The sequence below is a fragment of the Mastomys coucha genome, unplaced genomic scaffold (genome assembly GCF_008632895.1).
Source record: "Mastomys coucha isolate ucsf_1 unplaced genomic scaffold, UCSF_Mcou_1 pScaffold21, whole genome shotgun sequence".
NCBI lineage: Eukaryota > Metazoa > Chordata > Mammalia > Rodentia > Muridae > Mastomys > Mastomys coucha.
Window position 1 is genome coordinate 78,974,724 of NW_022196904.1, and position 10,036 is coordinate 78,984,759.

The following is a 10,036-nucleotide window of genomic DNA, read 5'->3' on the forward strand; positions in this document are numbered from 1 at the left end:
ATCTCAGCATTAGAGAGATACAGACAGAAGGAACTCTGGGCCTGTTGGCCAGCTAATCTAGTCAAATTGGTATGCTCCATGGCCAGTGCAAATTAAGGAATGAGACTGGATGACTCACAGTAGTCTTTTTGTGTTGCAATTTTAAACATGTTTTCATACACTGTGCAGGAGTCACTATCGCCTTCTTTCTAAAACGTGTGTCAAGGACTGTTTCATGAATCCTAGCAGAATGTCTTCAACTAAACATATTATTTGACTAACACACAGTAGTAATAGTTAAGCTCATATTTATTATTGTTATTACTATTACTATAGTTTTAGTATTTCAGACTGTTTTTCTGTTTTGTTCTCTCGAAAGCATAGACTGTCCTTTAGTACATCAATTGATATAATTTGACATGCTATATTTGACAGCATCTTTTTTGGTTCACATTTTTTCTCATGCCAACTTCTGCGTTTTTCATTTCCCACAGAATCAGGACAAACTGTACATCCCCTGCAGTGACCAGGGAAGATTTGGCTAAATGTCAACTATGTTAATTGGTATAGAGAAAACAACGGCCTTATTTTTATCTGATTAAAAATCCCCACAAGCATTCCCTTATAAACTAAAGCCATGTCAGTACAAAGTGACTTAATTATAAGTTTGGCAGATGTACCCTTCCTGCCCCTCCTTTACTGTAGCATATAGAAATGTTACTGTTTCCTGGCAACTTCTAGAATCGCAAATTTTAACTCTATTTTTGGAAGCTTATAATTTGGTACTCAAAACTTCTTCTGAATTATCAATTAGAATAAAAATGAACTTACTTTAAAATAATTAAACAATTGATGTACTAAATAACATATAGAACCTTACATAAAAGGCAGTCTGAGAGCCTGGGGATATGGCTCAGTGTGTTGTGCTTGCTGTCCATGCTTGAGGACATGAGTTCAGATCCCAATTATTCATATATGAAAGCTAGGTGTGGCAGCCTGTGTCTTTAATCCCTGTGCTGGGGAGGCAGAGACAAGCTGACCCAGGGGCTTGTTGGCTACCCAATCTAGACACCCTATCTTAAAAAATAAGGTGCAGAGTGAAAGGGGAGGATATATATATATATATATATATATATATATATATATATGATATATAAGATATATCTTATGTAAGATACATGTAAGATATCTTATGTAAGATATATCTCATGTAAGATATATATATATATATATATATGTATATATATATATATATATATACATGTATATGTATATCTCAACCTTGGGCCTACACACACACACACACACACACACACACACACAAAACCAGTCTGAGATACTTCATTCTACTTTTAAAAAGTCTACATCTTTTTTTAAAGCCCCAGGATGAGCAGGTTACATAATATAATTGCTTCAGTTAATTGGGGTGTAGGAGGCGTAGGTGTGAAAGAGTAAAAGGTAATGAACTTTGATAAATTTATATGAGCAATAAGACGGTATCAGGTAAAACTTAGTTTGTACCAGAGTAGCTGTAGTTTCAGTGTTTGTTTGAAATTATATGCTGCCTCTTTAAGGTTGGGATTTCCCAAGACTATTCTGCCTTTAGCTCGTACTCAGTTAACCTTAATAATTCCACAACTTCACCACTTATAGGCATGCTTGCATTGTCTGACACATGAGGCTCCTTTCGTATCTCAGAGAGCTAGCTCCTTTTGGATGTCTCATAAGCAATTAAAAAATCAGTATGCAAAGACTTCCAGTTTCCATTTCAGCTTGGACATACCTTAGAAGTTACTACTTTATTGTAACAGGCCAAATGCTGAATAAATGAAAAAAATCACTAAATATGTAAAAGTTGAACAAATGGAAACATCAACAACATATTTTGGATCAGTTAAAACAATGAAGTCAGAGGGTAAATCAAGTAATAGTCTTCTATACAGAAACAGAAGAAACACAACCAAGAGAATTAATACACATTAAAAGGCGATTATTAGATTGGTTTCTATGATAGAGTTTGGATAATCCAACAGCAGCTGTCTTCACACTGGAGCGGCCGAGAATCTGGTAGCTGCTCAGTCTGTTGGGCTGGCTGTCTCAGAAGTCGTAGCCTGGTACTGAAGACCTGGGGGATTCCAAGAGAGCATCTGGATTCTGGTATCATCAGTGGAGTAGAAATAGCTAGACAGGCAGAATAGTGAGCATTTTCAGAGTAAGGAAACTATTCTGTGTACTGTAATAGAAGATTCAGGTTATCATATACTCATCAAAATCTATAGAATGTGCAACACCAAGACTGGAACCTAATGTAAACTCTGTGTTGGTTGGGTAATAATTCTATGTCAGTGATAATTATTGTCAAAATGCATATAATGTCACAGTGGGGGAGGTTGTACAACTGTGGGGACAGTCTTCCCCCATATAGGAAACCAGTGTTTTATGCTCAAATTTTCTGTGAACCTGGAACATCTTTACAGTTTACTTGATGGGATAGACATGGAGAGCCAAAGAGGAGTTGGAAAAGTGTGGATATAATCTTAATATATTTTATTAGTGTATGAAATTACCAAAGAATTTGAAAAATGTTAATGATAGTCATGCTGGCTCACAGCTGTTAATTCCAGCACTTGAGAAATACAAATAGGAATACTGTTATGAGTTTCAGGCCAGCCTGGGCTACGGGGTGAGAGCCAGTCTTAACAAACTAAAAGAAGTAAATAAGTAAAGTTTTAATAGGTGAGGTTGCATATCATGGATGATATAAAACTGATCCACTTTGCAAATTATTAGTGTATGTTTCATTTCTCATCCCGTCTTCTTTTGGTCAATCTTCTTTGCAGTCTAAAACAAATACCATAGTTTTCTGATACACAATGAATCTAGATTTGTAGTGTTATTTGATAAGCTATAATTGTAGATTTTTTTCATGGTAGTCAGCTTAACTTCTATAAGTAACAGGCTTTCTTGTTCTTTTGATTGGATGACCATTTGTAAATCATCTAATGTAATGTTGACTATGCAGCATTTATGACTGAGAAGCATATATCTAGTAATATGTTGTATTATCTATCTAGAGAGTAAGATGAAATAAGACCTTTAGAGGCATTTCAAAGCCATAACCTTAGATTAAAAAGAAAGACAATAAAACTATGTACTATAATCTATTTAAACCTTTAAAAATGGAATCAAGGACATGTATATTTTCTCTTTTTAAAATCTGGGTAGCCATCATTTAACCTTACCAGAACTTTTGTTCTGGTAATTTTGTGAGGAATTAGCCCCATGTCTGGCCAGTGTCAAGGTTACGGTCTCAGGAATGCCCTGAGTTAAGGCCAATAGGGTCCATTAGCAAAGAAGGGAATTATTCCAGAGAAATGGGATAAAATAGCCAAGGTGATAAATAAGAAAGACCAAGGGGATAAGCATGCAAAAAAGAATGTGGTCCTTTGTGGGGTCTTGTTCCAACATTCTTCGATGGGAAGAACCTTCTTCATATATTCGTCACCAATGATTCCCAGTGGACAGCTATCTATTTATAGTATCAGAAGTTCTCAACATGCCATATAAAATACTTAATATACTGGCAATATCCCTGAAGTCAACTCCTAAGATTCTATTTCTTCTTTATCCTCTCTGGCCACACTAGTCTTCTATAATGTAAACAAGCTCAATTTGTTCTTGGCTGAGAGTCTACTTATTTATTGTTCCCTTTATATAAAATGATCGTTCCTTCCTTTCCCCCAATACCTATCCCTCTTTTGTATCCCTTTTTCTCTTTCAGTTTTTGAGACAAAAACTCATTATGATGGCCTCAATCTCTTGGCAATCTTCCTGCTTTTGCCTTCTTGGTGGGATGATAAACTTGAGCCACCACAATGGGCACTCAATTCAAGTCTTAGAAAAGCTCCAGATTGAAGTCTTATTCTTCTATTTGTCTTTTAACAAATAGTGTATATTTGTTGGAGAACATAATGGGGTTCATTGATCCTCTCCTACACATACTGATCGGGCTCACTGCTGATTACTGCTCCATTCCCCTCTGCATTTGTTTTGTATGTGATGGACATTTGGCTGGGTATAGATGGAACTCCAGTGTACATTTTGATTTGTGCTTCTATGATGGCTAAGGATGTTAACACATTTATTTCAAATTTGTACTTCTTTTGAGAACTATGTGCTGAATCCATTTGCCAATTTATTGATTGTACAACTTGTTACTAGTGTTTAGTGATTCCTTATGTAGTCTAGATATTAATTCCACACTTGATGTATAGTTGACAAAGACTTCCCCATCTGTTAGTAATCTCTTTATTAATCAGTGTATGTACGATGAAGATTTTTAACTTGATGTGATCTCACTGTCAATCTTGCTTTTCTTTCTTGAGCTACTGAAGTACTTTTTAGTACTTGCCTGTAGGTAATTGTGTGTATTAGTTTTACTGCTGTGACAGAATAGCCAACAAAAGCACCTTAAAGCAGGAGGGCTTTATTTGGGCTATAGTTCTATCTACCACTGAGTCTATCACTGCAGATTCCTGCAGTGATGGCAACAGGAGCTAGAGGCAGCTGGTCACATTGTATCTACTGTCAAGAAGCAGAGCCATGAGTGCTGTTGCCCAGCCCCCTTTCTCTGTTTTATCCAGGCAGAGACCCCAGACCATGGAACCTATCTCACATTTAGAATAGTCTTCCCTACTTCAATTAACCAATCCTAGAAAATCTTCACAGACAAGATCAGAGAATTATTTCCATGGTGATTTTAAATCCTGTCAAGTTGACAGTCAAGATTAAGTATCACAACTAGGAAAAAGCCTAACCAAGGAAGACCTCTATAACAAAAACCTTTAAAGCAATGAAGGACAAAACTGAAGACACCAGAAGATAGACAAAGAACTCCCATGTTTTGAATTGGCAGAATACTGTAAAAGTGATTCAATGAAACCTCCACCATAATTCAATGTCATTACTCACAGGAAGAAGAAAAAGAAGAATCCTAAAATTCATATAAAGCACAAAGGATCCAAATAGCCAAACTACAATGCAGAAAGACCAGCAGAAGCTTCTGATCTCAAATTAGACTCAAATAGAGCCACAGAATCAGACATATCTTAGATAACAGTTTGAGAGTTTCAGTCATTCTTTTTTTATTTTTATGGAAAATAGATTTTTCTCTCATACAAGTCACTCTTAAACAAAGCAAAAACACTACTCTAGGTGTTCCTGGGCACATAGTCCTCCCAGGAAGCGCATCTCCAAAGACTCCCTTGTCAGCCCCAGGTGTCTTCCATGTTGTGGTTTCAACTTCGTAATTCTCTGAAGTCTTTATTCATCTGGGAGCAGGAAAAGAATGTTGAACATATGTTAGAGGTTTTCAGGGCTCATTGCCCAAACCATCATCATTTTCTGTCTGTGTTCTCTTGGACAGACATCAGGCATTTGGCCCCAACTAATCACAAAGGTGGCCAGGAAACAGTCTAACTGTATGCTTAAAGGAAGAAAGAAACCATTTGGTCATCAGATGTTTGTACTCCTTCAAGTCATGAAGCTGTTTCAGAATCAAGGAGATAATGCATGTTACATGCTTGGCACAGAACAAGTAATCAACACTTGAACGTTATTATTATCATCACAAATATGAATGCTGAGAGCTTGAATTAGTCTCCTTGAATTGAAGCAGAGTCCTTGCTTGAGTTCTCTGTTACAAAGAAAAGTAGGTTATATAAGGCAATCTTTTACTCATTTGGCTGCATCATTAAGTAGAAGAAACAGCTAAAGATAAGGGAGGAATGAATTGCTGGATGTTCATATCAATACAATGTCAAAGGGGTCTGATTTAAAAAATAATAATGTCTGAGGAGAGTGAGAACAGGGAATAAGTAGGCTCTCTTTGGACCTCAAGATAGGTTTAAATGATGTAACAACTACACAAAATCTGGTCATTCTTTTTTATGGTCTTTTCCTTTCACTTTTTTTTTTTTTTTTTTTTTTTTTTTTTTTTTTTTGGTTTTTCGAGACAGGGTTTCTCTGTTGTAGCTCTGGCTGTCCTGGAACTCACTCTGTAAACCAGGCAGGCCTCGAACTTAGAAATCCACCTGCCTTTGCCTCCCAAGTGCTGGGATTAAAGGTGAGTGCCAGCACCGCTAGGCATTTCACTTTCTTTTTGACACAGGGTCTTTGAAGATCAGACTGGCCTTGAGCTCTTTAATTCCCAAGTTCTGGAATTACAGGCATGTGCCACCACGCCAGGCCCACTTTCTTACTTTTAAGTTATAGAAATTATCAGGATCCTCAGGTCAAGCATACATTTTAATTCCCACTTATTTTTTCTCTCTTCCTACTTCAAGAATTTTTAAGGTCTAAGAACAGGCCAGGGATGATGGTACATGTCTGTAATCTCAACACTAAGAAGTCTGGGTCTAGAGGAACATGAGTTTGTGGCTAGTCTGGGTTAAAAAGTACATTTAAGGCCATCTTGGGCTACAGAATAATAGCTTATCTCAAAATAAAATAACAAAACATGGAAGCCTACAAATACAATCCTATTCAACCAAAGTCTAAGAATAGAGACCATGCTTATTTTGTACATTATAATAATCAGCAGCACCTAGAATGCTGTCTACAGAGAAGATCTATTTGTTGAATGAATTTAATTTATATTGTCAGTTGCTTCAATTATTGACTAAATGGCCTGTATACAGTAATAGAAAAAAAATGAGTTCCTAAATTTTGTTTCTGACACTTAGAATATGTGGGACTTAGGGAGGTTACTTTATTGGGCTTGTATGTATTCCTGTATTAGATAAGGATTAATACTTTTTGCAATTACTATAAGGAGAATTACATGAAAAAGTTTTGCTGTATTTGTAGTTGATAGAGGCATTAAAAAATTGTTTATCCTTCCTCCTGGACTCCAGGACTCTCTCTAACACACACACAACACACACACACACACACACACACACACACTTATATTTAGTTGAGAGAGCTTAGGGACTAACATGCTATTCAGATTGTTTCCTTCTGTTTGGGGACTGTTCATTGTAAAGCAAACTTTCCTTCAAATTGGACTGAAATAGAGAACTGATAAGTTCATACAGAACTATTGGGTTCATTATTAAACCAGGTTACAGCATTTAAATTAGTGCCTGAACCACAGTAAATGTTTAATACATAGTTTTTGAAAGAATGGATTAATAAAATACTGAGTAAGGATGATGCCTCAGACAGATATTATAGGATAATTATATGATGGACATAATATATTAATAGAAAGGCGGGAAGATTTTATCAAATGGAAGATTTGCAGTGATGGTCTATCTAAACAAGTTGTGTTTTCATTCATTCACCCAACTATCATTACGCTGTAAATCTGATGCACACCAGCAGTAACGTGTGGCTTGAGGATATGTATCACTAAGACAAAATACCCGACGGAAGTGCCTCATGAAAATCCTTCCTGGCTTCAGGGTGTCTCAGCCCATTAATCAACAGTGGGAAGATATGTAGAGTGGCATTGTGTTCATGGGAACATGTGGCAGAGCTCCTAACACAACAGATCAAACAAAAAGCACACAGCAGGACCAGAAGGAGTAGGTCAGGCTATAACCCTCAAAGGGCCTACCTCCATCATACAGGCCCCACAACCTCCCAAAATAGTACTACCAGTTCAGGACCAGGTATTTATTTATTTTAAAAAGTTTATTATTTAAAAATTATTTATAAGGCCCTATGTGTCTGTGTATATATGCATCTGTCTTCAGAGGCCAAAAGAGGACATTGCATCCCCAGGAGCTGGAATGTGAGATGGCTATGATTTAACCCAGCTGCTGGGAACTGAACTCAGTTCTTAGCAAGAACAGCAAATGTTCTTAACACTGGGCCCTCTCTACAGTCCCAGGAATAGGTATTTACATAAAATACATGATTCTGTAGGAGGCAGTCCAGATTGAAACCATAAGCTTCTTTTTTCCCTCTCCATGTTAGTGCAGTGCAGCAATTGAAGAACTAAGTACAGACTACTATCAGTAACAAAAGGAGATTCATACCCATTAGGATGTACACCAAAATGGTATTTCTAAGTGTAGTAGTCAGCATATAGTAGGAGAATGGAAACAGATGAGGTTCAGTAAGTAGTTGGGTCAGGGGTAGATCCTAAAGAGTCCTGTGTCCATGGCTCAGAGACCTGATTCTTATCATCTAGGATGGTGACAGTGGAGTTTGCTTTACTTTTTGTTGCTATAACAGAATACAACAGATTGAATATAACAGATTGGATAATTTTTGTTTGTTTGTTTGTTTTTTTGAGACATCATCTCCTTATGCAGCCCTGGCTCTCCTGAAACTATGTTCAGGCTGGCCTTGACCTCATAGAGATCCACCTGTCTCTGCCTTCTAAGCACTGGACTTAAAGGTGCATATCCTCACCATTACCACCACTACCATCACCACCCCCATCACTACCACCACCATCACCACCTCCCTCATTACCACCACCACCACCACCACCAGCTCTGACTGGGTAACCTTTTTGTTTTTGTTTTTCAAGACAGGGTTTCTCTGTGTAGACCAGGCTGGCCTCAAGTTCAGAGATCAGCCTTCCTCTGCCTCCCAAGTGCTATAATTAAAGGCAATCTCGGCTGCTACCACAACCTACAGAACTGGTTAATTTTTAATAAACATATATTGCTCAATTCTGGAGGCTAGGCAGTCCAAAACCTAGAGCTTGGTTATTTTAGAGTACAAAGCAAAGAGAAAGCAAGCAAGAGAGAAAACAGATGGAACTCCAAATACTTTTATACTTAGTATTAATCCATTTATGATCTAAATGCTTCCCATTAGGTCACATCTTAACACTGTTGAGGATTAAAATTCAACTTATTAATTGGTGGTATGAGGGTGGGCACATTGTGGAGATACAATCTTTAGAGCGTTCCTAGACAATTTTAGTGCAAAAATAATCCCACTATAGGTTCAAAAACTATCAACTGGATAGTTGGTTAATGATAAAGAAATTAGTTAAGAAATTAGTAGAATAGTTTGGGAATAAAAGAGATTATAATGATTAAAATTTGCACATATATGTGAGTCACGTGAGCATGCACAGCATAAACAAATGCAAAACAAAAAACAAAAAATCCCTGGTCATTCTACTGCCTGATAAACACAGGGTTCCAAACTACAAACAGAATGCAGATGCACCAAAGGGAGTTTTACAGTTTTGTGAATTTTCAAGCTGGTTTGACAAGAATGAAACCCGTAGGCTTAAGAATTATGAGTTCTTGCCAAAATCACCGTGCTTCAGAATGGTGTGTGAGATAGAAAGGGAATGTGAAGAGACCACAGAATTCCTCATACCACACAATTTTAAACATCTATTAGCTTTTCATCTGTTGAGAGTTAACAGATTTAAGCACAGTATTCTAGATTTGGTTGGCAGATGGTGTACACAGATTTTGAGTACGATCGCATCTCATTTGAAACTAGCAAGATTACACAGAACCATGATGGTAACTTAACATTCACAGAGAACTTAAAATTTACCCCTATCCTTGAGTTAAATGTGGAGCATTAATAACATTTTAAAAGGCTTTGTTAATAGATCTTCTGGATTTCATAGATCTGAGTCTCGGGATGTAAAACTGTTCTAAAATGCCTACAGGGCAGAGTCAATATCTTTCCATGGAAATCTGGCTCACACAAGAGGAGAAAAGAGGCCAAAGGGAAGAAAGGCTAAACCAGGGGAGATCGCAGGTACCGATGTCTGACTCTGAATGGGACTTCTCCTTTTACCGAGCTGTCTCACTTCCTTCTATGGTGTGGACCTTTAATCTTGCTAGTTGTCAGCCTTGTAGGGTCAAGTTAATCACTGTTGACATCATCCTACTACTTCCCTTTTCAAATTCCACTGAAGCTATGTGTTTCCTGTCGTATTTGACACCGCCGAGAATGAAAACCGGGCTGGTTTACATCTAAATTTAGACTGGCAGGAACGTGGCAACAGTTAGTTAAGTCGAGATAAACAAAACTAGATGATATTTCCAACACTCTCAAGGAAGAA

General features: G+C 37.3%; 1 long non-coding RNA gene across 1 annotated transcript; it reads right to left on the reverse strand.

The window, feature by feature from the left end:
* Positions 1-5,103: 5,103 nt before the first annotated feature.
* Positions 5,104-10,030, reverse strand: LOC116102555. Its single transcript, XR_004123222.1, has 2 exons — positions 9,734-10,030; positions 5,104-5,309 (listed from the first exon to the last, which is right to left on the reverse strand). It is a non-coding gene; the product is annotated as an uncharacterized LOC116102555 (long non-coding RNA).
* Between the last annotated feature and the right edge of the window lie 6 nt (positions 10,031-10,036).